This window comes from Gorilla gorilla, chromosome 15 (genome assembly GCF_029281585.2).
Source record: "Gorilla gorilla gorilla isolate KB3781 chromosome 15, NHGRI_mGorGor1-v2.1_pri, whole genome shotgun sequence".
Lineage (NCBI taxonomy): Eukaryota > Metazoa > Chordata > Mammalia > Primates > Hominidae > Gorilla > Gorilla gorilla.
This window is the reverse complement of record NC_073239.2, coordinates 121,615,255-121,641,417: the sequence shown is the minus strand read 5'-3', so window position 1 is coordinate 121,641,417 and position 26,163 is coordinate 121,615,255. Positions and strand designations below refer to the sequence as shown.

The window sequence follows — 26,163 nt, the reverse complement described above, 5'->3', positions numbered from 1 at the left end:
GGCAGCTGCAGCAGAGGGGGCCTGACCAGTGTAGGGGTGGAAGCCCAGGCAGGAGGGCTGTTCCTCTGTGTGGACAGGGACGTTCTCAGGTTACGAAGCGAGTGCACTGCCGGGACCGTGCAAACCCAAGCTGAGGGTGGGGCTCGGTCCCAGTGCCACATGCGGGGTCTGTGCATCCTGGGACTGTGACCTGGGTAATCGCTGATCTTGTGCTCAGCTCCCTGGATCCTCCCATGGGGCAGCACGGCTGAGGTCCTGCACACACGGGCCACACGAGGGCGCCGGAGCTCCACCCACAGCCCGGCCAGGCAGCAGTGTGGACAGAGTCTGGACCCCTTGGTGGAGTCCAATCAGAGAACTGGGTCCCCTCGGAGCAGCCCACCTGCAGCGGGCTGGGCGGGGTTGCTGGGTCTCCGAGCCCTTGCCAGGTCAGGAGAGAGGATTGTGGCTGCCCTGAGGGATGGGTGCTGCTCCCTGTGGGCAGACCAGGTGGGCTTCCTGGTGGAGGTGGCATCAGTGGCAGGAGCCCAGTGGGGCTGAAGGTAAGGCTGGAATATAGATTTCCTGGTCAGTGAGTGTGTGTCTGTGCCAATGGAAGATGGGCCAGTGAGCGTCCTTGTGGTCAGAGTTCCACACCCACAGAAAGCCGATCCATCCATCCTGTAGTGGAACCCTCAGCCCCCGAGGCCAGGGATTCAAAGTACCTCCATGGAAGGAGCCCCAGGAGGAAGGACCCCACCCCCATCCCCGGGGTTGGCGTTGAGAAACACGGTGAATAATGGATGCTACGCAAACAGAGGGATTAGCACAGAGCACAGGAAGGGGAGGCCTATTCCTTGTTAATATTTATTAAACCCACAGCCTCATCACTCCAGAGCCTCATCCATATTAATTCGCAATTAAACATTTATATGAAGGAGATTGCTTCTCCTCCCCCTCAAAGAACCTGTTTGAAGCTGGGACTGCCGTTGGCCATCAGGGAAGTGGGGTCTCCAGGGGGACCTGGGAGTGGGGGCTGGAACAATCCCTGGACTTGCCCCTGAGCCCGCCCCCGCTGCAGCCCGTGGCCCCAGCTACATCATGGCCTGCACCTGCTCACCATGCCCAAGTCCCACAGAATGGGTCCCCACTGACCGGTCCCAACACCTCCAAAGTCCCTGAGGTCAAGGCCCTGTCTCCAGCTGCAAAGTCAGTGCCTGAACTCTGTCAGCCATGCACACCTCGGTAAGACTGAGTGGGCAGGGGGTGGCTGAGTGCTGGCAGGAGGGGTCCAGAGTGCTGGCGTTGTCTGGGGTGGGCCTCAGGCCCAGCAGATGATGCCTTCCAGCAGGCTTGGTGCCACTTTCAGCGGACAGCCCAGCGGGGTCCCCAGGCTCCCTTCAGCCCACTCTCCATCTGTGGTCAGGGGGCATCTTTCTTTTGTTGACTTTGGTGTGGACGTGGAGGGTGGTTACTGGTGGTCTTTGGTGCTAGGGTTGCGTGAACGCTGTCCTGAGGGTGCGCCTCCTCCCCGAGCCCTGCCTAGCCTCCCTGCTGTCTTTGTCAGTTTCCCCTTTAGTCCATCTGCGGCCGGCGTGACTTTATTTGTCTCCGTATAACGAGCCACTTTCCCCTACGCTGTGTTCTCCTTGATTTGTAGGAGTCACCTTTTACCTAAGGAGTTCCCACACGTCCCTGAGTCTGTTCAGGGTGGGCTTGCTCCGTCACCGGCAGCGTGCTGGCTTTTATTTTTATCTTTCATTTCCATGGCTTCATAGTTTATCTTCATTCTGGTGGAGTGAGCCCTTTCTCTTGGCTTTTCAATCAGCCTGTCATTCAGGGACGCTCATTCTTCCATCGCATGCTGAGAATAGGCTGTGGTTGGGTGTCTTTAAAATGCCTGCTGGAACTTTGCTTTGCGTTGCACTAATCTAGAAGCTAATTTGGCGACGTCGTGGGCTGTGCTGCTGGTCACTCCCGAGCTGACCATGGTGCCTTCTCCTTTCAGTGGCTTGGCTGGGTCCTTTCACTGAGTTCCAGAATTTTCTTAGCAAACGGCCAGCCTGTCCCTTGGTAATTTAATTCCTATCCACTTAATTGTTTCAGTTGCTGAAAGGTATCTTATTTTCTGGCTGATTATTGTTGCCATAGAGTCACATTATTGATTTTTGTAGGTTTATCTTGTAACTGTTCATCCTAGTAGTTTGTTGATTCAGTGACATTTTCTACATAGATGGCCACGTTATCCACCAGTCGTGACAGTTTTATCTCTTCCTTTCCAATCCTTACACCTCTTCATTTCTTATGTTTTTTTTTTTTTGTTTGCAGTGTTTCCTGGGACTTTCGAGATTATGTTAAACTGAGTGGTGATAAGGGTCGCCCTTGACTTCTAGTCTGGAAGAGATTGTGTCTTAGATTTCTCTGTGAAGTCTGATGTTTCCTGGGGGTTTCTGGAAAGTAGGTTTTTTCAGGTTAAAGATGTTCTCTTTTATTTGTAGCCTTCTGAGAGTTTTTAGAAATTATAAATAGGTGTTGAACTTTATATGGGTCTTCTGTGTCTATTGAGATAATTCGTGTGGTTTTTTTGTCCCTTAGTCCTTTTAGCAGACTGGTGACTCACCTGAGGGTCTGATCTAATGTGAGCCATTCTTCCTCCTCTTGCATAGACCCTGCTGGACTGCGGGGTATTATTTTTTAACCATTTTGTTGAATGCCACTGATTATAAGGTGCGCTGTTGTTTTATGTACCTCTAAGAAAGAAAAAATGCTGCCTGTAAAACTATGACACAGTGCTTTATCACATAGAAGCTCCACTTCACATGCATGGGAGAGCTATTAGACTTACTCATAGGATTTTATCATAGCTCACTCTTACACATCCATAAACAGGGAAAAAAGCAAAATCACAGAATGAAGGCGCCCTAAGATGCCCCACTCCCAGAGCTGGGCTCCCCTGAATCGCATTTGGACTTAGCATCCCCGATGCCCTCGTTTCTCTGTGTGGAGCCTTGGAGTGCAGAGTGCATGGGTGGTGACACAGGTCTCGGACGACGGGTGGTGCCCATTCCTCAGTGGGTGGCGACACAGGTCTCGGGCGACGGGTGGTGCCCGTTCCTCAGTGGGTGGCGACACAGGTCTCGGGCGACGGGTGGTGCCCGTTCCTCAGTGGGTGGCGACGCAGGTCTCGGACGATGGGTGGTGCCCGTTCCTCAGTGGGTGACTGTCTGAAGCACTGTCACTGTCCCCGCTCTCCCGGAGCCAGGGTCTTCGCAGGGCTGGCTCAGGCCATTGCTCTGACCATGTCCCAGAGGAGGTGGGTCAGCCCCCCAGGCCTCCTGGGTCCAGCAGATCCAGCGCCCACTGTGTGGGCAGTCTGTCCAGAGGGGGCCCTGGGTCCCTGCTCTCCTGGTCAGTGCTGGCCCCTCTCACTTCCAGGGATTTGAGGAGAATGGAGGTGGGCTGGACAGCCTGGTTAATTATTCGCTGATTTAAATGAGATAGCAAAGGGCTTTTTATTGATTTGCATATAAAAATTATGAAACCCAATATATCCTGAACACGCACAAATTAGTGGGCCGCAAAGACACGTGAGGCAGGTGATTCCACGAGCTTCAGGCTGCAGGCGCTGGGACGGGATTAAGGTCAGCTGCGGAGACAGATGGACGCGCGGCCCGTTAATGGCCCGGAGACGCGTGTGCATAAAAATGTATCCTTTCCCACACGACCACTGTTCCTGCTCCTCTGGCGGGTGTCTTAAATGTGCTCTTGTATGTATAATATTAATTTAGTCATAAAATAAAAGGCAGTAGCTCAGAGAGGAGCCCATGTGAACCATTAAATTCAAAGTACCGTGTGAAGTATTCGCGGTTCTGGTTGCCGGGTGTGGTGAGGGGAAGGGGCCCTGGAGGGGGCTTCTCCACACCCATGAGGAATGAACATCAAGCAAAGCCTCCATCTCCTTCCTCCAGAGCCAAGAGCACTGGCCGTGGGTGCCAATTAGAAGCTGGTTGGGGACCCCGGTGGCCCTAGGATGGGGTGGCTGGAGGCTGGGTGGATGAGGACCCCGCTGTAGCGGGCATCCTTCGGGGTGGAGAGTGGAGGTATTGTGTGTGCCGCTGTGCACCAAGAGGCTCCAGGTGGATACAGCAGATCCAGGAGGCGTTTCTGGGGATTGGGAGAGCTGCTGGGGGCCCCAGCAATCCACAGATGCACCCAGGAGATGTGCCAGGAGCCGTCTTCTGCTTCCCGGGGCCCCAGTGAGGCACTGCGCCTGATCTCCACCCCCAGGACGGTGAGGTGTCTATGGTTTAAACCCCCGGTGGGTGGTACGCACTCACGGTGCCCAAGCTAGCTCACACAATTGGAATGGAAGGAGCGGGGAGGGAAGAAAGGATGGAGGGATGGGTGCAAGAGCCGGGGCTGGGATGCTGGTAGAGCACGGGTGAGGATGCGGGACAGGAGAGGGGACACTCGTGGAATCCTCACACCTCAACTTCAGAGGGGATGTGGGGCCAGGATCACACAGCCCAGCCCCTTGAGGGGATGTGGGGCCAGAATCACATGGCCCAGCCCCTTGAGGGGATGTGGGGCCAGGATCACACGGCCCAGCCCCTTGAGGGGATGTGGGGCCAGAATCACACGGTCCAGCCCCTCGGAGGGGATGTGGGGCCAGGGTCACATGGCCCAGCCCCTTGGAGCCCTGTCATCTCATCACCAGTGACCCTAGGCTTCCTGTGTGACCCTTGCAGGCTGGAAAGCCCCCTCCACTCAGGATGCATCCCCCAGCAGGGCGAGACTGAACCAACCTCCTGGCAGGCCCGGCCAGTCCTGCGGGCGAGGCCCTTCCTCCCCCACCTTCCAGACATCCTTCAACTGTGGATGAAGCCGAAGCTACCCCCACTGGCTGCCACACCCCAACCCTCCCAGAGCGGGGACTTCCCTGGGGCGGCAGGTGCATCTCCTGTCTCTGGGCTACTTGTTCAGGCTGCTATTGAGGACCCATCCTCCGGGCGTGCACCAGGCCCCATCAACTGCAGGTCCATGGGGCGCCTAGGCTGGCCCCCGGGGGCTTTCGGGGTTGATGGGATTGGGGATGCCCCTCCATGCCCTTTGCCTCCTGTGTGTGCTGACCTCCAGCCCCTCCCCGCTTCAGGCAGCTTGGCGTTCCAGGACGTGTGGAGCCCACTACTGCTCCCCTGCCCAGTCCACCCTGGGCTGTGGGCTTGTGTCCTGGAATCTTCTGTGGGTTGCCGCGGCGTCTCGGCTGTGCTCTGGCCCTGTCAGCCCCTCCTGTGTGGGGCTACTGCCCCCTCTACATGCAAAGCAGATCCCAGGTGCAGGCACAGCTTCTCCACTGGGGAGCAGAGGGGTTTTCTGCAGAGAAAACACCCCCTAAGCTGTCAGCTTGAAGCCCCTGGTCCCGTTGGCCCTCCCTGTAGTGTCCCGGCCGTGACAACCCATCTCTGCGCTCCCTCTGGGGTGGTGCGGGGCAGGGCTGCTGGAGCTGGGCCCTCTCCCTTTGGGGTCAGCAGGCCATGGGGTACCTGGGTGTTCATGTCCACCCCAGGGCCCTGCCGCAGGGGAACACATCCCTTGGCGTGGAGATTGCACTGTAGAATGCGTTTACCTTTTTCTTCTCTTTCCCCAGGGGCACAGATTTTGGGGTCAGGAGGCCAGGCCAGTGCTCGGTCAGATTGTCTGGCCTTGCTGAGCCTCAGTTTCCCTCTCTGCAGCACAGGAAAGGTTATGGCTGTTGTCAGGCGTGCCAGTGTGGGCTCCTCCCTGTCAGGTCCCAGTGGGGCAGCTTGGCGGGGTGGGCAGGTGGTGGCCGGGAGCCAGTGCTGGTTCCTGTCCACTCACAGCAGGACCCTGGGCAGCGGCTCAGTCGAGGCCCTGGGTGCGCTGGAGAGAACAGGGCAGGTGGCAGAGCTGACCCAGGTCAGTCGGATTCGGGGGGCCTGACAGGGGAGGAGGTGAAGGCAGGGGACCCAGCCCACCTTCGGGGTCCACTGCGCACCTCAGAGTGGTCTGAGAAAGGCAGCTGGCCTGTGGGGACAGGGCTCCTGGTCAGCCCCCGGCAGGGTCCGAGCTAGCCCTTCTGGCCCCACCGGCCTCATCTGTCTCCACATCAGTCTGAGGCCCTGCTTGGAACCTCAGGCCAGGGGGCGGCCAGGGACGCGGGGTCCCAGCCAGGCGGGCTCCCATGCTGCTCATAGATTCTGACAGGACAGATGACAGCGGCGAGTTTTCACCTGATGGGCAGATGGGTGTCGTCTGTTACTGTCATTAATCAGTGCCAGATTCCCCAGAGCCACTAACAGGCTGCCAGGAGGGAAGGATGGATGGGGCTGAATTCATCAAGAACCAGGCAGAGGCCGGCAAGGGTGGGCTCTCAGCTGGGAAGCGATGGTGGTCACGGCAGCAAGGGGTGGGCTCCTGGGGGAACCCTGTGTAGCTGTGGGAGGCAGCAGGACAGTGGATTGGGGCTGGGTGCCATGGGCTCAGCTCCCTGGAGCCCGCCCTGGCAGCACGGCTGCCTCGCATCGTGGGGGCCTCTGCTGTTGGCACTGCAGGGCCTCAGGCTAAGTCGGGGCAGCTGGGCCTGAAGGCCCTGGTCTGCTGCCATTTCCATGCCTGCCTGGCCCCAGCGCAATGGCGGAGGCCATCCAGACGTGACTATGTTGCAAGGGGCTCTGTGTTCTCACCAGTGGCAATGTCACTCCCATGGGGCAAACATTGGCCCTGGTGGCAGCCAAATATCTTACTCTTTTTCTGTGCAAAGCACAGAGGCATGTTCAGAAAACAGGCATATAAACAAGACCAAGAGGAGCTCTGTGGCTGTTTGTGGTATATTCCACTGGAAACGTTATTCAGTGGTGGGACACGACCGGCCTCCACAGAAGTGCAGAAAATAACGCAAGAGCGCAGGCCGACATGGTGTGCTATTTGTTGTTGACAGCTCCCTCTGGAATAAATCAAGCATGACAGCTTCAACCCATTGCCCCACCCGTGGAGGAAGTAGGAGTCTCTGACCTCCGCGCTCCGTGGGTGCTCCCAGGCCGGTGGCTGGGAAGTAGCTTCTCTGTTTTCCAGTTGGCATTTCGTGCACCTGGAGCAGTGCTGTATGCGTGCGTTGGCCGGTCCTGGTTCTTCTCCTTGAGACTAACCTGCTCCTTCCTGCTGAGGTTTCAGGAAATCAGCAAAGACCCTCTGGCGTCCCTCATCTGAGTAGGATGGGGAAGCCTGAGCGTCAGAGTCTACAGGTGTTGGGAAATCACTCTCTACACTGCAAAGCAAGGGCGGAGGAGGGGACCAAGTTATGCACAGGTGTGTGGCAGGGCCTTCTACCTGGAGGCGCGTCGGGAGGCACAGCCGGCAGCCTCTCCAGCGTTGCTGCTTTGCAAAGGTTGAGGGCAGAGAGAGGAGAAAAGAGCCCAGGTCCTGAGCACATGGCCTTTGAAGAGATTTCTTCCATGAAACAGAGGCGGAGACCCATGCCTGCCACCTGCCTGTCTGGTGGCTCAGTCCTCTCCTGGGAGGAGTCAGGCAGGGCTGGAGGGTGGCAGGGGCCCAGCGTGCCTTGTGTGAAGAGCTGGGGACACAATGACCTTGACCATACCCTCTGCTCACTTTTCAGCTGGGTTGGATGTCTTTTTTGTTAAAATTGACTTTCATAAGAGTTCTTTCTTTATCCTGGATTCCAATTCTTTATTAGTCACCTGCATTGCAGATTTTCTCCAAGTCTGTGTTTGCCTTTCATTTTGTAATCTGTTTTTGACTTTCAGACATTTTACAGTTTAATCCAGACAAATTTATCAGTATGTTCCATTATTGTTTGTTAACACTGTGACTTGTTTAGGAAATCGTCCTGCTCGTCAATATCACAAGCATATTCTCCCAAGCTTTCTTTGAAAAGTTTTATAGTTTTGCTGTTCACCTGTTAGTCTTTGATCCGTGTGGAATTTAATGTGTATGTGGTATAGAATAGGAATTTAATTAATTTATTTATTTAATTGAGACAGAGTCTCACTCTCTTGCTCTGTCACCAGGATGGAGTGCAGTGGCACAGCCTTGTCTCACCGTAACCTCCGCCTCCCAGATTCAAGTGATTCTCGTGTCTCAGCCTCTCAAGTATCTGGGATTACAGGCGCAAGCCACCACGCCCGACAGGGATTGAATTTAATGCATCCTGTGCGGAAAGCCAAAGTTCCCCATGCTGCTTGTTCAACAGCAGCTTTGATGCCTGCCCTGTGCACTGTGCAGCCCTGTAGCCACTAGGCACGTGGAACTATTTAAATTCCATGAACTGGCAGGGTGCAGTGGCTCACACCTGGAATCTCAGCACTTGGGAGGCCGAGGTGGGTGAATCACCTGAGGTCAGGAGTTCGAGACCAGCCTGACCAACATATACTAAAAATATAAAAATTAGCCGGGCATGGTGGTTGGCACCTGTAATCCCAGCCACTCGGGAGACTGAGGAAGGAGAATTGCTTGAAGCTGGCAGGTGGAGGTGACAGTGAGCCGAGATGGCACCACTGCACTCAGCCGATGCGACAGAGCGAGACTCTGTCTCAATAAATAAATAAATAAATAAATAAATTCCATGAACTAACACTGAATAACATTTAAAATTCAGCTTCTCACACCAGTTGTACCAGTCACATTTCAAGTGCTCGGCAGTCACAAATAACTGACAACTATAAAAATGAATGGGGATAGGGAAGATGTGAAAAGCACAATTAAGTTTGTTTGAATAGACACCTGGGGCAACTGCACTCAATCCGAGGCCACACATGCTTTCTAGGCACCCATGGGGCATTTTCAAAAGTTGGCCACATTTCAAAAATACCAAAAAGTGGATTGTTGGGGCCATATTCTGTGATCAAACTGTGGTAAACTTGGAAATCAGTAACAAAAGGTAGTAACAAAATCCATGGTTGTCAAATGAAAAACACACGTATAAATAATTCATTTTCAAAGACAAAATCATAAAGGAAATTAGAAAATGTTTAGATTTGCATAATAACTACTTATCAAAACTTGTGGGGTTCAGCTAAAACAGTACTTACAGACAGGTTAGTCTATTTTACCATTTTGCTTCTCAAAAATCTAGTTTTGGCTGGGTTCGGTGGCTCACACCTGTAATCCCAGCACTTTGGGAGGCCGAGGCCAGTGGATCACCTGAGGTCAGGAGTTCAAGACCAGCCTGGGCAACATGGTGAAACCCCGTCTCTACTAAAAATACAAAAATCAGCCAGGCGCGGTGGCGCGCACCTGTAGTCTCGGCTACTCGGGAGGCTGAGGTGGGAGAATTGCTTGAACCCGGGAGGTGGAGGTTGCAGTGAGCCGAGATCATGCCACTGCACTCCAGCCTGGGCAACAGAGTGAGACTCTGTCTCAAAAAAAAGAAAAAAAAATCTAGTTTTGGCCAGTCATTCTTAGCAATTTTTGTTCTCTGTTCCATTCATTTCTGCACATACATTTATGGTTCCATTCCTTCTACTTTCTTGGGTTTGTGGTGTGGCTGTTTTCGTGTTTCTTGATTTGGATTCTTAACTTGAGAATTTTAACTATCTATTATATTACAATATGTGCAGTTTTAGGTTACATATTTCCCTTCCCAGCATTACTTCAGCTGCATCTCCTTAGACTGTGCTGCTTCACTGTGCTTTTCTCTTCTTTCTGATCCTTATTAGTTTTTATGATTTTCAGTTGTGAAGTGGAAAATCTTCCACTCTGATGTCAACTTGTCAATTTTTCATTGTAATCTGAACCTTTTTTATTTATATATTTGAGCTATGTTTGTCATTCTATGGTAATCTCTGAATCTCTACTAATGCTTTTTTACTTGACATTTATTTTGTTTGGTATTAATATAACTTCATAAACTTAAAGAGAATAAAGTATTTGCTAATTTTTAAAATTTCTTTTTGAAACCTAAATTGTTGGTGTTTCTGTATTTGCATCTCTTAGGAAAGCGTATAGCTGGATTTGGTTTTGTCGAAGCTCTATTTTAACTTGCAAGTTCAGTTTATTCATATTTATTGACACATTTGGATTCACTTCTGCAATTTTATTTTGTGATTTTTATTTCTTGTGATTTTCCTTGGCTTCTTTCTCCCTCGTTTTCTGTTTTCTGTGGGGCTGAGGCATTTTTTTCCTTCTTCCTTTTTCTTTCCAAATTCTGTTTTTATTTTTAGTAGATACATGCATACTTGGCTTAAAGTCTAAACACAATCAAAATCTATACAATCCTCTAGAATATTAAAAGGACGTTGGAATATTTGAATGGTAATTATACTATTCTGTACGTGTTTTTCTGAACTGTTATTTTAGTTTCATCTTATTTCTTGTTTTCATATCACAAAATTTGTCCTTATCATCATTTAATAACAATTAATCTCATTTGGATTTACTTACATATTTTATATTTTCTCCTCACCACTACTTTTTTTTTTCTTTTTTGAGGCAGAGTCTCACTCTGTCACCCAGGCTGAAGTGCAATGGCGCGATCTCAGCTCATTTCAACCTCCGCCTCCTGGGTTCAAGCGATTCTCGTGCCTCAGCCTCTTGAGTAGATGGGATTACAGGCTCCCACCACCATGCCTGGATAATTTTTGTATTTTTAGTAGAGACATGGTTTCACCATGTTGCCCAGGCCGGACTTGAACTCTTGACCTCAGGTGATCCACTGGCCTTGGCCTCCCAAAGTGCTGGGATTGCAGGCATGAGCCACCATGCCCAGCACCCCAACACTACTTCTTGACTCTCACTCCTTCCTTTGGATTTAATTTGTTTCTCTCTGAAAAATATCCTTTAGGAATTCTTTCATTGAAGGAATGTGATTGTTCAATTTTTAATTTTTGTTTGTTGAAAGTGTTTTAAAAAATATAGTTGCCACCCTGACTGGCAATGTTGTTGGGTATAAAATTCCAGGTTGACACATACTTTCTCTCAGTATGATGAAGACATTTCCTCACTCTGTTCTGGCTTCTATTGTTGTTGTTAAGAAGTCAGCTGAATTATAGTTCCCTTGTAGGTTATCTGCCAATATGGGCTAAATTGTGCCCCACTCCCCAGGATGACATCCCAATCCCCAGTACCTCAGAATGTAATCGTGTTTGGATAAGGTCTATAAAAGGTGATTAAGTTAAAAACGAGGCCACTGAGGGGGATCCTAATCCAATCTGACTGGTGTCCTTATAAGAAGAGGTAGAGACACACGGAGGAAAGGCCATGGAAGAGCATACTGGGAAGGTGGCTATCCACCAGGCAAGGAGAGAGGCCTCAGCACAAACCAAACCTGCCAACACCGACAGCTTGAGCTTGGACTTCCAGCCTCCAGAACTGTGAGAAAAGGAATTTCTGTTGTTTAAGCCTCCCAGTCTGTGGTATTTTGTTATGGCAGGCCTAGCAAACCAATGCTTCTGGTTTTTGCTGTTTACTCTGTTTTTTTTTTTTTTAGACAGAGTCTCACTCTGTTGCCCAGGCTGGAGTGCAGTGGTGCAGTCTCGGCTCACTGCCACCTCCACCTCCACCTCCCGAGTTCACGCCATTGTCCTGCCTCAGCCTCCCGAGTAGCTGGGACTACAGGCGCCTGCCACCATGCCTGGCTAATTTTTTTTGTATTTTTAGTAGAGACGGGGTTTCACCATGTTAGCCAGGATGGTCTCGATCTCCTGACCTCGTGATCCACCCGCCTCGGCTTCCCAAAGTGCTGGGATTACAGGCATGAGCCACCGTGCCCGGCCTGCTGTTTACTCTTAATATATTCTCTTTGTCGTGATGTTCTGCAGTTATACACTGAGATATAATTAGGTATGTGATTAATTTTATTTATTCTGCCTAGAACTTATTAGGAATTGTGAATCTGAGAATCCCTGTCTTTCATCAATTCTGGAAACCTCTCAGCCATTGTATCTATGAAGAAAAGAATGACTGTGGCAAGCCTGAGACTACTCACCCTTAGAAAGGCTACTCACAAGGATGGCCTTGGCCAAACATGGATTTCAGGAGGGTGCTTGTCATTTCTAGAACTGACAAGAGTGAGTGGCTCATTGTCTCTAAACAGTTTGTGCAAATAGTAAAGTTAGTTTATGCTAAACACCTGCTTTTCTTCTGGGAGCCTGGAGTTTTGGTATGTGCTAGGCAGGGGGTGCCTGTGTGACCAGCTGGAATCCCTGGGTACTGCAACTCTGATGAGCTTCTTTGGTAGACAATAACTCACCTGTGTCATCACAATTTGTTGCTGGGGGAATTAAGTTCATCTTATGTGACTATTATTAGGAAAGGAGTTATATTAGTTCATTTTTGCATTGCTATAAAAATACCTGAGACTGGGTAATTTATAAAGAAAAGAGGGTTACTTGGCTTATGGATCTGCAGGCTGTACAGAAAACATGATGTTGGCATCTGCTCAGCTTCTGGGGTGGCCTCAGGAAGCTTCCGATCATGGTGGAAGGAGAAGGGGGAGTAGGTGCGTCACATGGAGAACAGGAGGAAGAGACTGAGTGGGGAGGGGCTACATACTTTTAAGCAGCTATATCTCATAAGAACTCACTCATCATCATGAGGACAGTGCCAAGGGGGATGGTGCTAAACCATTCATGGGAAATCCACCCCCATGATTCCAGCACCTCCTGCCAGGCCGCACCTCCAACATTGGGGATCACAATTTGACATGAGATTTGAGTGGGGACACAGATCTAAACCATATCAGGGTTCCTGGAAACTTGTGCCTTGTTTCCTCCAGATTTCACCCCATGAGACTTTTCCCTTTGCTGATTTTTCTGTGGATTCTTTTGCCATGATAAATCTTAGCCATGAGTATGACAATGTGCTGAGTCTTGTGAATCCTTTTAGCTGATCTCATGTTTGGGGGTGGTTTTGGGGACCCGCACACGGTCTCTCAAACATGGTCTCAGTTCTATTCTCTCCTGGAGCTCCAATTAGAGATAAGGTAAACTTCATTCTTTCCTTCTTGACGCTCTTTCATATCTTCTCTCTTTTCATTTCTTTGCTCTGCCTGCTGGATGATTTCTTCAGACCTTTACAGATAGTAATTTTCTCTACAGCTGTGTCTTAACTTCTATGAATCTATTCACTGATTTTAAAAATTCTAATGACCATAGTTTTCTTTTGAATGTTTTTATAATTTATATATTTATTCATTATTCCTTCAATTATTTATAGCAGTATAGACCCATGAATTCTGATTTTAGCTATTTTAGTTCAATGTGATTCTTATTTATGTTGTTGTACAGATTTCCCAGCTGATGCCATTGGGAGCTACTTTTGGCCACCCCTGTGTTCTTTTGACACATCCCTCTCATTTTTTTGATTACTTCTGTAGTTCAAGATTATGATTTTTCCCTTCTCCAGTTATTTCTCCAAGCAGCTCTGGTTCCTTTAATTAATTTTAGTTACTTATTTATGTTTGAGCATGTGAAGCATTAACATGGTTCTAAAAGTCAGAACAATAGAAAATGAAAGTGCCCACAGTGTCTCTCCCCCACTTTCTACCCTGTTCCCATTCCCCCATCTTTTCCACTCCTTTGGTTTATCCAAGCCTCTATAGCCAAACAACCTTATATGTTTCTCATTTATTATTCTTGTATTAGTCCATTCGTACACTGCTATAAGGAACTATCTGAGAATGGGTAATTTGTTAATATAAAGAAAAGAGGTTTAATTGACTCACAGTTCTGTAGGCTATACAGGAAGCATGGCTGGGAGGCCTCAGGAAACTTACAATCATGGCGGAAGGTGAAGGAGAAGCAAGCACATCTTCACATGGCTGTAGGAGAGAGAGAGAACAAAGTGGGAGGTGCTACACACTTTTCAAACATCAGATCTGGTGAGAACTCTATAGGAGATGGCACTAGTGGGGTGGTGCTAAACCTTTAGAAATCACCCCCATGATCCAGTCACCTCCCCCCAGGCCCCACCTTCAACACTGGGAATTACAATTCAACATGAGATCTGGGTGGGGACACAGAGCCAAACCATATCACTGTGTTTCTTTTTGCACAAAAGAGTAGCTGCATGTTTAATTTCCTATTTCCATTTACTTCTTACACAAAGAGAGGATTCTATAGATGCTGTTCTGCTCTTTGCTTTTATAATGTAAAAAGTTCATCTGGAAGCCACTCACAGAGTTGAGTTCTTAGGAGCCTTTATCACTCTTTTTCAAAGCTGCATAGAACTTCATTGCGTGAATGTATTATGGTTTATCCACTACTCTCCAGTTGCCTGATATACAGGGTTTCCCCATATAGGCCGTGATGAATAACTCTGGGCTTACGCAGTTTCCGTGTGGCTCCCCAGAGGTGGGATAGCCGGGTGGAAATGTAACTACAGGCCACAGTTTGGTAAGATACTCCAAATTCCGGCTGGGCCTGGTGGCTCACGTCTGTAATTCCAGCATTTTGGGAGGCCGAGGCTGGAGGATCACCTGAGGCCAGGAGTTTGAGACCAACCTGGCCAACATGGTGAGACCCCTCTCTACTAAAAATAAAAAAAAAAATTAGCTAGATGCAGTGGTACGCACCTATAATCCCAGCTATTCGGGAGGCTGAGGCAGGAGAATTGCTTCAACCTGGGAGGCGGAGGTTGCAGTGAGCTGAGATGGCGCCATTGCCCTCCAGCCTGGGCGACAGAGCGAGACTCTGTCTCAAAAAAAAAAACAAAACTCCAAATTCACCTCCTAAAGGCTTGTAGCAGTTTACACTCCCACTAGTAAAGTATAAGAGTTACTGTTTCCCACAGCCTTGCCAACAGAGTATATTGTCATGCTTTGTAATTTCTATCCATATGAGAAGGTATCTTAGTGTAGGTTTTTAAGTGTGAAATATAATAACATAAAGCTTACCATTTTAACCATTGTAAGTGAACAGTTCAGTGGCGTTAACTACATTCATATCGCTCAGCAACCATCACCACCATCCATCTCCAGGCTAAAACTGTAAAGTGTGTGTGTGTGTGTGTGTGTGTGTGTGAATGTGTGAATATAAAATGCACCCACTGGCTCTACTGGAGCCGCTGTGTTGTTTAGATCTTCTGTGTTCTATGTGGCAGCCAGGGAGGTGTGCTGCTCAGATCTCCTTTCCAGAAGCATTTGTCTCTCTGCTGGAGAGGAGCAGTTAGCCAATGGCCTGCAGCTGTAGCCCCTTCCGGGGCTGCCACAATGCTTGCAGCAGGCCTTGTTCTTCCTGGGCAGCCTCAGGCAATGGCAGGGGCAGGTATGGGATGAGGACCGGGCCAGTTTGGTTCACCTGGGCCTTTCATGCAGTCTTTGCCTTAAACCTCCTCCAGGGTGGTTGAGACTTTGTGAGACATGCGTCTCAGCCCCCGGCTCTGCCTGTCCAATCCTGTGCCTGCTCCACCTTCACCTTCCGTAGGTGCTGCCCCTAATGCACCTCTTACATCCTGACTTCAGCGCCTGCCTGCTTCCTGGCGGACACAAGCCGACCCACTGTACTTATTTTTTTGTTCCCTTGAGCCGTCTTGCTCCGGGAGCGATATGCTAAAGTTTCCTATTGCTAGTTTGCTGCTATGACTCCTTACAGTTTCTGTGTTTTCGCTTCTTGAAGGTGGTTGCTGAATTATTTTTATTTATTTACTTTTGAGACAGGGTCTCGCTCTGTCACCCAGGCTGGAGTGCAGTGGCATGATCTCGGCTCACTGCAGCCTCAACCTCCTGGACTCAAGCAATCCTCCCACCTCAGCCTTCCTAGTAGCTGGGACCAAGGCATGCACCCCCATGGCCAGCTAATTTTCGTAGAGACTGGGTTTCGCCATGTTGCCCAGGCTGGTCTTGAACTCCTGAGGCTCAAGCAATCTGCCTGCCTCAGCTTCCCAAAGTGCTGGGGTTACAGGCATGAGCCACCACATCTGGCCCCGAGTTACTTGTTGCATAACTGATCTTTGCGTGAATTGTGTCTTTTTGCATTAAAAAGTCCTTCTTCGTGCTGCCTAAGGCTTTTTCGTCTTGAATTTTACCTTGCCTGCTAGTGTGGTCCCCATTTCTTTTCTTGCTGCATTTATATGACTCACGTACCTTCGTTCATCCCCTTCAATTCCAGCATTTTGGATCACTTGACTTCAGCTGTGTCTTGAATACAGCATGTAGTTGGATGTCACTTGTGAGCCAAAGTGATTTTTTTTCTTGTGGTAAGTGAATCAAGCCCATGACTTTGTGATGGTCTAAGTGTTCACGTCCCCCCAAAATTCCTGTGTTGAAACCCAGCTCCCAAGGTGATGTTCTAGGATGTCAGAAGGGCTGCCCATTTGGAACAGGATTAGTGCCCTGTTAAGGCCCTTGTTAAGGCCCTTGTTAAGGCCGCTTGCCGCTTCGCCTTGTGAGGACACGTGGAAGGCATCCTCTGTGCAGAAGCAGCCCTCACAGGCATCGAATCTGCTGGCACCTTGACCTTGGAGTTCTCAGCCCCAAGAACTGTGTTGCTGTGAACTTCCCAGTTGTAGGTATTTGTTAGAGCAGCCTAGCAGGACCAAGACAGATTCATGTGTTCAGCGTCAGCTGTTATAATATTTTCTAATATGTGTATATCGTGACATTCGCCATGTGATGTGTAAGCTTTGCTCTTTCTTTCCTGTTGTTTTTCTCAGGGGTTTGTATTTTTATTCTAAGGATTGCTTAACCTTTTTAAGTGCCCTTAGTGTCCTGTTTTCTCATGTAAACTTTCACTGTGGGTTTGTTAGTTTTGGGCAGTAACTAACTGTCCCCCTGATTGCCTGTGTCACCGTAAATGAGCTGATGCTATTTTCCTCTTTCCCTCTCTGTTCTCCAGTGTTTCAAAGTTGCAATGTTCCTACCTTGTCACTGCACACAACATTAGTTATGAACCTTTCACCCTCTGCCCTTATGATGCTCCTTGTGCTGAAGGAGCACAGTCATCTTTTGGGCTGGATGAAGTTAATATTCTAGTAGATTCTTCAAGAAGGGCTCATGGGCTGGGTGTGGTGGCTCACACCTATAATCCCAGCACTTTGGGAGGCTGAGGTGGGCGGATCACTTGAGGTCAGGAGTTTGAGACCAGCCAAGCCAACATAGTGAAACCCCATCACTACTAAAAATACAAAAATTAGCCAAGTGTGGTGACACACACCTGTAATCCCAGGTACTCGGGAGGCTGGGGCAGGAGAATCACTTGGACCCAGGAGGCGGAAGTTGCAGTGAGTCAAGATTGCCCCATTGCACTCCTGCTGCACTCCAGCCTGGGCATCCCAGTGAGAGACTCCATCTCAAAAAAAAAAAAAAAAAAAAAGACAAGGGCTCCTGGTTCAGAATATTCTAAGTTCTTGTATTGTTAAAACTGTTTTCCATAGTTTTGATATTTGAAGGGAAGCTTCACTAGATATTGATATATTTGTATATCTATGCTTATCTATTTCATCCTGTTATAGGACAAGGGGTCCTGATCCAGACTCGAAGAGAGGGTTCTTGGATCTCACACAAGAAAGAATTCAGGGCGAGCCCACAGTGCAAAGTAAAAGCGAGCTTATTAAGAAAGTAAAGTGGTAAAAGGACAGCTACTTCGTAGACAGAGTAGGGCGTTCCCAAAAGTAAGAGGAGGAACGCGTCCACCCTAGCTACAATGCTGGTATATATGGGGAGATGCGCTCTGCTACAAGGGTTTGTGATAAAGAATTAATTTTCTTAATTGCTATATTTTGCAAGAATTGATATTATTACCTTTAAAGCAAAATTAGGAATGCCGTTGTTCTCTAGATATTGGGATAGCTGAACACTCCCAAGTCTGGGTCTCTTTAGTAAACATTATTCATTTGTTCCCTTAACTGTAAACATCTAGAGGCTTGGAATGCCTCACTTTCTGAGGATGCAGCTCAGCAAATCCCCGTCTCATTTTCCAGCCCTCACTGAAGTTGAAGTCGCTCTGGTTCGAACGCCTCTGACAATCCTACGGGCGAGCACATCATTTTCCAGCCCTCACTCAAGATGGAGTCGCTCTGCTTCCAACACCACTGACAATCCTGCGAGTGAGCACAACATTTCTGGATTAGAGGGAGACCCATTTTTTATTTACAGAACATATTGGCATTGGTTCCTTGTGACTGCTCCCCACCTGGGACAATGTGGTGATAGAGAGAGGAGCCTGCCTGTGCAAAAGGGGGTTTTGCTCTACAGGAGGGAAACCTGAAGATTATGAGTCTTAGAGCTGATGTAGGAACTGTTACACCCATGGGAGAGTGTAAGATAAACCTTATTTTCTAATGTCAACAGATCCTCTCTGAGAAGAGAAGGGAAAGGTCCCAGATTTACAATTCTTTGGGATGTAAAGTAATGGTCCTGAGTTTCATCTGGCTTGGAAATCTAAACACATACCAAAAGGGAGATAAACCTGTCAACCTTTTCCCTGGGTTCTTTCTTTCTTTCTTTCTCCCCCCGTCCCTCCCTCTCTCTCTCTCTCTTTCCCTCCCTCCCTCCCTCCCTCCCTCCCTCCCTTCCTCCCTCCCTCCCTCCCTTCCTTCCTTCCTCTCTCTCTCTTTCCCTCCCTCCCTCTCTCCCTCCCTCCCTCCCTTCCTTCCTTCCTTCCTTCCTCTCTCTCTCTTTCCCTCCCTCCCTTCCTTCTCTTCCTGTCTCTCTCTCCTTTCTTTTTTCTTTCTTCTTCTTTTTTTTTTTTTGAGACAGAGTCTGGCCCTGTCTCCAGGCTAGAGTGCAATGGTGCGATCTCGGCTCACTGCAACCTCAGCCACCCGGGTTCAAGAGATTCTCCTGCTTCAGCCTCCGGAGTAGCTGAGACTACAGGTGCCTGCCACCACACCCAGCTAATTTTTTTATTTTTAGTAGAGATGGGGTTTCACCATGTTGCCCTGGCTGGTCTAGATCTCTTGACATCATGATCCACCTGCTCCCAGCCTCCCAAAGTGCTGGGATTACAGGTGTGAGCCACTGCGCCTGGCCTCTCGCTTTCTTGCTTTCTTGCTCTCTTTCTCCTTCCCCTCCCTTCCCCTCCCCTCCCCTCCACTCCCCTCACTCTTTCCCTCCCTCCCTCCCTCCCTTCCTACCTTCCTTCCTTCCTTCCATCCCTCCTTCCTTCCTCTCTTTTCCTTCCTTCCTTCCTTCTCTCTTTCCTCTCTGTTTCCCTTCCTTCCTTCCCTCTCTCTTTCTTTCTTTTCTCTCTATCTCTGTCTCCCTCTCTCTCTCTTTTGAGTTGATATGTGACACTGTTGCCTAGACTGGAGTGCAGTGGTGCATCATAGCTCACTGCAGCCTCAAACTTCTGGGGTCAAGTGATCCTCCCACCTCCGCCCAAAGTGCTGAGACTACAGGTGTGAGCCACTGGGCCTTCCCCTGGGTGTTTCATGATCTGAGTCTTTCTAGGCTGGTTTCCCTTCCAGGCATCCGTTAACCCAGGTTACCAGTGATTTTTTCTCAGAAAGCCATGACCTTGCAGAAATACCAACATATTTTCTCTATAATAAAAAATCCTTGGTGCAGAGTTTCTTTCACCAATGTTTGGAAAACGTTGCTCCACTTTGCCCTGCTTTGCTATTACTTTTGAGAAATCTGATGCCAGGCGGGCTCCTTTGCTCTTGTAAGGTATTTTTAATTTGTTTTTGAAACATAATAATTTCATTAGATATTTTCTCAGAGTTGGTCATGTCTGATTAATTATCTCGGCATCTATGGGGGTGGGCCTTTCAATACGTAGACTCGTCTTTTAATTTTGAGGCATCTTCTTGGACTAAGGTCTTACGTATCATGCCTGTCCCGTTGCTTTGTTTTGCATCTTCCGGGGCTCCGGTTATGCATGTATGATTCCTTCTTTGCTTGTTTCCCATGTTCCCCACTTCTCTGTGGCCCTTTTTATTTCTTTCATGGTCTCATTTTCATTCTCTTAGTTACTTTCCTACTTTATTGCCTTTCTTTATTTAAGTCTATTATGTCTTGGGCATCTCATAATTCAGCCTTCATTTCTGAGACAATTTTGTCTGTTTCTTTCCTTTCTTTTCTGGTTTCAGCCAACGCTTTTTATTTCTTTCTGCTTTTGTCTACTTATATTCCAAGAGTTTGGATTTCTGACTCAGGGTGGGTTTTCCTATTCCCCGGGTGCTTCTGTGAGTATATTTCATTCACTTTAGAGTGTGGCCTTGCTGTTTTTTTCCTACTTCTTTTTTTCCAGGATTGGGGATTTTTATCAAATGAGGTGTGTTGATTTTTGTAGTAGCTTTAAATGGACAATACTCTTCTGATCATTTTGTGAGTGTGGGTGGTTTACAAGATTCCTGCTTCAGCACAGTCTGTTCTGTCGGCGTGGCGAAGCCTAGTTTCTCGCATGAATCTCTGTGTGAGTGTGTGCTGGGAGGGGGGGATGTGTGCCCTCTGCATTTTCTGGTTCACCTTTTCCTACAGGACCTGGGACTTCTCCCCTTTCCTCCTTTTTGGCTTGGCTGCCGGATGCCTAAGGAGCACATCTCCCTTCTTTTCCCCGTTTGCTTCTCCTGAAGTTCTGCGTTTCACAGATGCCACTTCAGGTTGTGTGTGCTTTTTGGGCCCATCTCTGCAGTTAGCAGGCGGACCTAAAGGGCACTTGTTCCGTGTTTTCACACGTGGGGAACGGTGCTATTTCTGCCGGTTTTAGAGCACTCCTACACCCCTCTCTAGCTTTCCTCTTCTCTCTTTCCTGTCTTATTCTTGGACTGCTCCTACCTACTGCAAAGAGTGTGAGAAATCGCTTGCTGGGATGTTTTTCTTTTTCCCTTTTTTCCCCTGCAGTTGATTTGAAGTTGGGGCATTCCTGTCTTTGTGTGGTTTCACTTGACCTTCCTGTTGACCTGCACTGATTCTGGAGGATTTTGGGGGTGATGCAGACCTAGGCAGGTGCCGTTCTCTTTGGTTGCTCAGAAGTCCTTTTAGAGAGTGTTAGAGTGCATTTATTGGTTGTGAATGATTTTAAGACTCTTCACATGTTTAAGAATTAGTTGATTTTATTTTCTGCACCTGTTTATCTTACTTGATTATATTCTTCTATTAACATGTAGGCCCTGCTCTTATTGATTTCTAGAAAGTCTTTACGTATTAGAAAAATGGTGTTGTGCCTTGCAAAAGGTTTCTCTAAGTTCCTAGGTTGTCTGTGGGCTTTGCTGAAGGAGCCTGATGCTGTTAGCTCTGGCAGCAGGGCAGAGGGCTTAGGCCTTTACGTTCATGTGCAGGCAGAGAGGCTTTGAGAACAGGACCTTTATATATGCAAGGCAGGACTGGGGGACACTTAACTCTCTTCCTGTGGAGCTGTGGGGCAGAGATGATGGAGAAAGAGCAGGGAAGGAGGTAGCAGAGAGGGACCTGCAGGAACACAGAGAAAAGCAGTGTGTGTGTGTGTGTGTGTGTGTGTGTGTGTGTGGGGTGGGGGCTCGCCAGCTAGCTGGTGTCTGCAGTTCTTCCGCTCGCTGAGAGATGAAAGGAAAGGCAGAGACGAATGTACATGCAAATGGATAATCTGTGCAGCTTTGCAGAGTGCAGGGCCATTTGCATAAATATTGTTTGCAAGAAGCAATTAGTGGTTCATTTACATGCAGTGAAGTAGCAATTTGCACTTTTTTCAGGAACAATTTCTTTGCCGACGTGCACATATTTGATGCTTTGCAATTGGCCTGTAATAGTAAGGGTTTACAATTTTTCATGTTTGGTTCCTATCTTGCTTTCCTGAGATATGGAATTTTTCCTTTAAAAAAAGAGAGTGCCACATTAAGGGCGAAAGTTCTCCAAGCTAGCATTCCTGGTGAACACTTACTCCTTTTCTGACTGTGTCCAAGCTTCTGCATCTCCCTGAGTACCTGTGCAGACCGTTTTCTTGGCCTCCTACTTGTGTACCTTTAAGTGAAGCTTTCTCAGTTGGGCAATGATTGGCCACACCAGCACGCACTGCCCTCCTCCCCAACCTTGGGTCAAGCTGCAGTGAAGAAGGCTCTGCCTTGGGCAGGATCAGTGACTGTGGATCTCAGTTCAAAGAGACAGGATCATGGTCTGGTATCTGGTGGTCCTGGGAGGAGTGGGAGCATCCGTGCCCAGCCCCTACCAAGTGACCCCAGCTAGGCCTGGCCCAGCCCGCACTCTCACTGATGTCAGTGCTGTTCACGTCTCAGCTGAAGCTTCAGCCTTTCCTGCAAGGGCTGTGGCAGACAAATCCAGCAGAGGACCTGTGCGGAGACTTCACCGCAACGGTGACCTCGCAGTCAAGTCTTGCTCAACTTCCGAGGAAAGTCCATACCATGTACACCTGTACAGGTGTGAACATGTACAAGGAGAAAGAGAAGCAGAACAAATACAGCCACCAGAGAGGACCTAGAGCAAGTATAACTGGTGTCCTCAGAGAGGAATGAGACCAGTGGGTATTGCAGAGAACCCATGAGAGGTCTTGCAATGAAAAAAAGTCATCAAGAACAAAAGCAAGAATGGCTCCAGTGATGCGAGGCAGAGTGGGCATCTGTGGAAGAAGCAGGGAGCTGGGCGAGGATGCTGAGGGAGTTTACTGGAATGTGACACAAAGGGATGGAGTTGGGAAGCACAATAGGCAAGCTGAGATGTGGAGGACGATCTAGAGGCCATAGCATCCCTCTCATAGGATTTCAGGGGGGGAGAGTAAAGGGGAGGTGCTGGGGGTGGGACAACAGCTGGGGCATGTTTTCATCTCTACCTTTTCAGAGCTAAAGGCAGGTGCTGGCCTCACTGAAAGAGCCCACCAAGTGCCAAGCAGGATAAACACAAATAACCAAAACCCCCAAATTCATTCCTTGCTACATCAAAGTGCAGTGTGGATCGTCAGTGATAAAGCTAAAGCTGGGTGGGTAGGGGGAGGGGAAACTCCAATTATCTAAGAGGAACAAGGGTCAGATTGACACCTGCCTTCTCATCTGCAGCATTGGGGGAACAGGTTAAGACTGCAAAATCTCCCCAGTTGTGAGGTGAAATCCTTGGACAATCCACTGTTTATATGCAGATAGAAAATAAAACCAGCCGGGCAGGGAGGCCCAAGCCTGTAATCCCAGCACTTGGGGAGGCTGAGGCAGGTGGATCACCCGAGATCAGGTCAGGAGTTCGAGACCAGTCTGGCTGACATGGTTAAACGCTGTCTCTACTAAAAATACAAAAATCAGATGGGCGTGGTGTTGCACGCCTGTAATCCTAGCTACTAGGGAGGCTGAGGCAGGAGAATCGCTTGAACCCAGCAGGTGGAAGTTGCTGTGAGCCGAGCTCATACCACTGCACTCCAGCCTGGGTGACAGAGCGAGACTCTGATTCAAAAAAACAAACAAACAACCATTTAGCTCCCGTAGTCCCCCGACTTTCTGAAAGAAGTGCCGGAAGATGTGCTGTAGCAAGAGGAAAAGGGCGCCCGGGAGCTGATGCTGACTGACGGTTCTCATTCCTGCTGTTGCTCAGGTGCTCTGCTAAGTGCTGCACGGGAATTATCTCACTGAATCCTCGTGATGCCACGAGCCTGGTGCTGCCGGTCACGTTTCACAGGCGAGGAAGTAAAAGTACAATAATGTTAGCGTATTGTTAAGTTCAAATAGGTATTGATTGCTAAAAATGATAACAATCCAGCACTAAAATTCCATGTGGGATCGACATGGGGGGCTTGAGGGAGATGTGGAGAGTGGACAAAAGCAACATTATGTGATGGGTCTCATCTTGTTCGGAGAGTATCTCGACTCTGACAAATTCTTGACACTGTTGGAAAAACAGATGCTTAAGTGTGTATTTTCTAAATTTATAGGTAATCAGAAGGAACTGGAAATAGAATGTAACTATTTCAAAGACAGGTGAGGAAAAATGGAATAAAATAAACCTAATTTCTAAAATAAGATGAGAAAGGGGGAAAAAAACCCCCAGGAAATACAAAGTAAGATTTTATTTGATCAGAAATCGTAATAAATGTCAGTGGGCTAAACACATGTGTTAAAAGAGATGCTCAGATTGAACAGAAACAAATAATAAATTCTAGCTGAAATGTTGCTTACAAAAGACATACTTAAAGTTACCTAGAAAGTTAAAAACTAAAGGCATAAAAAAGTCTATCAAAAATGCCAAAAAATGCAAGCAGTCCTGGCAATATTTATATAATAGAAGATAAAATTTAAGGCAAAATGTTTAAAAGGGACAAAAGGGGATATTTCATGTTGGCAAATGGAACAACTCATAAAGAATACATGAGGCCAGATGCAGTGGCTCATGCCAGTAATCCCAGCACTTTGGGAGGGCAAGGCGGGCAGATCCCCTGAGGTCAGGAGTTCAAGACCAGCCTGGCCAACATGGTGAAACACTGTCTCTACTAAAAATACAAAAATTAGCCAGCATGGTGGTACACACCTGTAGTACCAGCTACGTGGGAGGCTGAGGCAGAAGAATTGCTTGAACCTGGGAGGCGGAGGCTGCAGTGAGCCAAGATCGTGCCACTTGCATACTAGCCTGGGTGACACAGTGAGACTCTGTCTCAAATAAAAAAAAAAAAAAGAAGAAGACTCCATAAGAGTCATAAACTGAAATATATAATGAAAAAATACATTAAGTAAAAAAAGAAAATTATGAATCCATAGTCATGGTGGGAGACCTACCCCAGAAACTGAAGAATTTAATAGACTATAAATAAATATAAGCAATTAAAGCTTGATCTAATAGACACATAGAAATACATATTCAACAAATAAAAATTTTTTTTTAGCACAGCAAGAACATTTAAAAAAGTGTACTAGATGACTAAGAGAATTTTGACAATTTAAAAATTAACATGTAAGGCTAACTTCAGTAAACACAAAGCAATAAAATTAGAAATCAATGGCAAAAAGAAAGTCCATCAAAATGAGTATAGCTAGAAATACACTGCTAATTATTTTAGCAGGTGTTAAAGTAAAAATAGAAACTGTTAACTATCTGTAGCCAAATGGCTATGAGAACATTTCATGTCAAAACCTATGGGATATGGCCAAAGTGTTATCAAGAGGAAAATGTATAGACTTAAATTGATTCATTAAAATTGAATATGAATAGGTTAAGATTTTAAACTGAAGAAGCTGGAAAAGCAACAGAATAAGCTCAGAGAAATAATGTGTTAATCATAAGGGGGCATGATAATCATAAAGACAGCCATGGGATCACAGAAAAAGGGAGACACTGTTGACCATGCCCTTCCCAGCACTGTCCAGGGAGAGGGAGCCACTGTTTTAGACACCAAGTGCTTGTAGTCACCTGGACGGGTGTATGTTATTGGGAGATGCAGGGCAGCTCCTCTTAGCTTGAGCTTGTTATCATGAAATAATCTTATTCCCCGTCTGATTCCATGCTCTCCAAGATGACTTCTAATGGTGCCTTCCCAGATAGCACTGCTTGACAGCAAATGCAGTTTGAGTAGGGATGTTAGTGTCCTAGTCTTGTAAACGGTAACTTCTCAGGGTAAATCAGCACATCAACATTCTGATTTCCCATATCAGCGATCACCTTGCCAGAATCAGGCTGCTGGTATTCTCCAAAATATGGCTGTAAGGATTTGTTAATCATTCTTCACCCCTCATCTCTCCACTGATCAATCCACCTACCCACCCACTCACACAGTCATCAATGTGTGAGTAATCATTACATTTATCCTTCCTCCTTCTTCCTCCCTGCCACCCTCCCATCCTTCCATCCATCCATCCAAACACCCATACATCCCTCCATCCATTTATCCATCCATCCATCCATCCATCCATCCATCCATCCATCCACTCAAACATCCACCACCTACTCATCCATTCATCCATCCACCCACCCACTCACTCACTCATTCATCCATTCATCCACCTACCCATCCATCTACCCACCCACTCATCCATCCATCCACCTACCCATCTATCTACCCACCCACACATCCATCCATCCACCCAACCATCCATCCATCCATCCACCCAACCATCCATCCACCCATCCATCCATCCATCCATCCATCCATCCATCCATCCATCCATCCATCCACTCACTCATTCATCCATTCATCTAACTACACATCCATCTATCCATCAACTCATCCATTCATCCACCTACCCATCTATCTACCCACCCACACATCCATCCATCCACCCAACCATCCATCCATCCATCCATCCATCCATCCATCCATCCATCCATCCACCCACCCACCCCTTCATCCACTCACTCACTCATTCATC

General features: G+C 48.0%; 1 long non-coding RNA gene across 1 annotated transcript in view; it reads left to right on the top strand.

The window, feature by feature from the left end:
• Nucleotides 1–18,187, top strand: part of LOC129526692 (uncharacterized) — a 36,059-nt gene extending 17,872 nt beyond the window's left edge. The window contains exon 3 of the long non-coding RNA XR_008671419.2: nt 17,872–18,187. This is a non-coding gene — a long non-coding RNA (uncharacterized lncRNA). The remainder of the gene's footprint in view (nt 1–17,871) is intronic.
• Nucleotides 18,188–26,163: the final 7,976 nt, after the last annotated feature.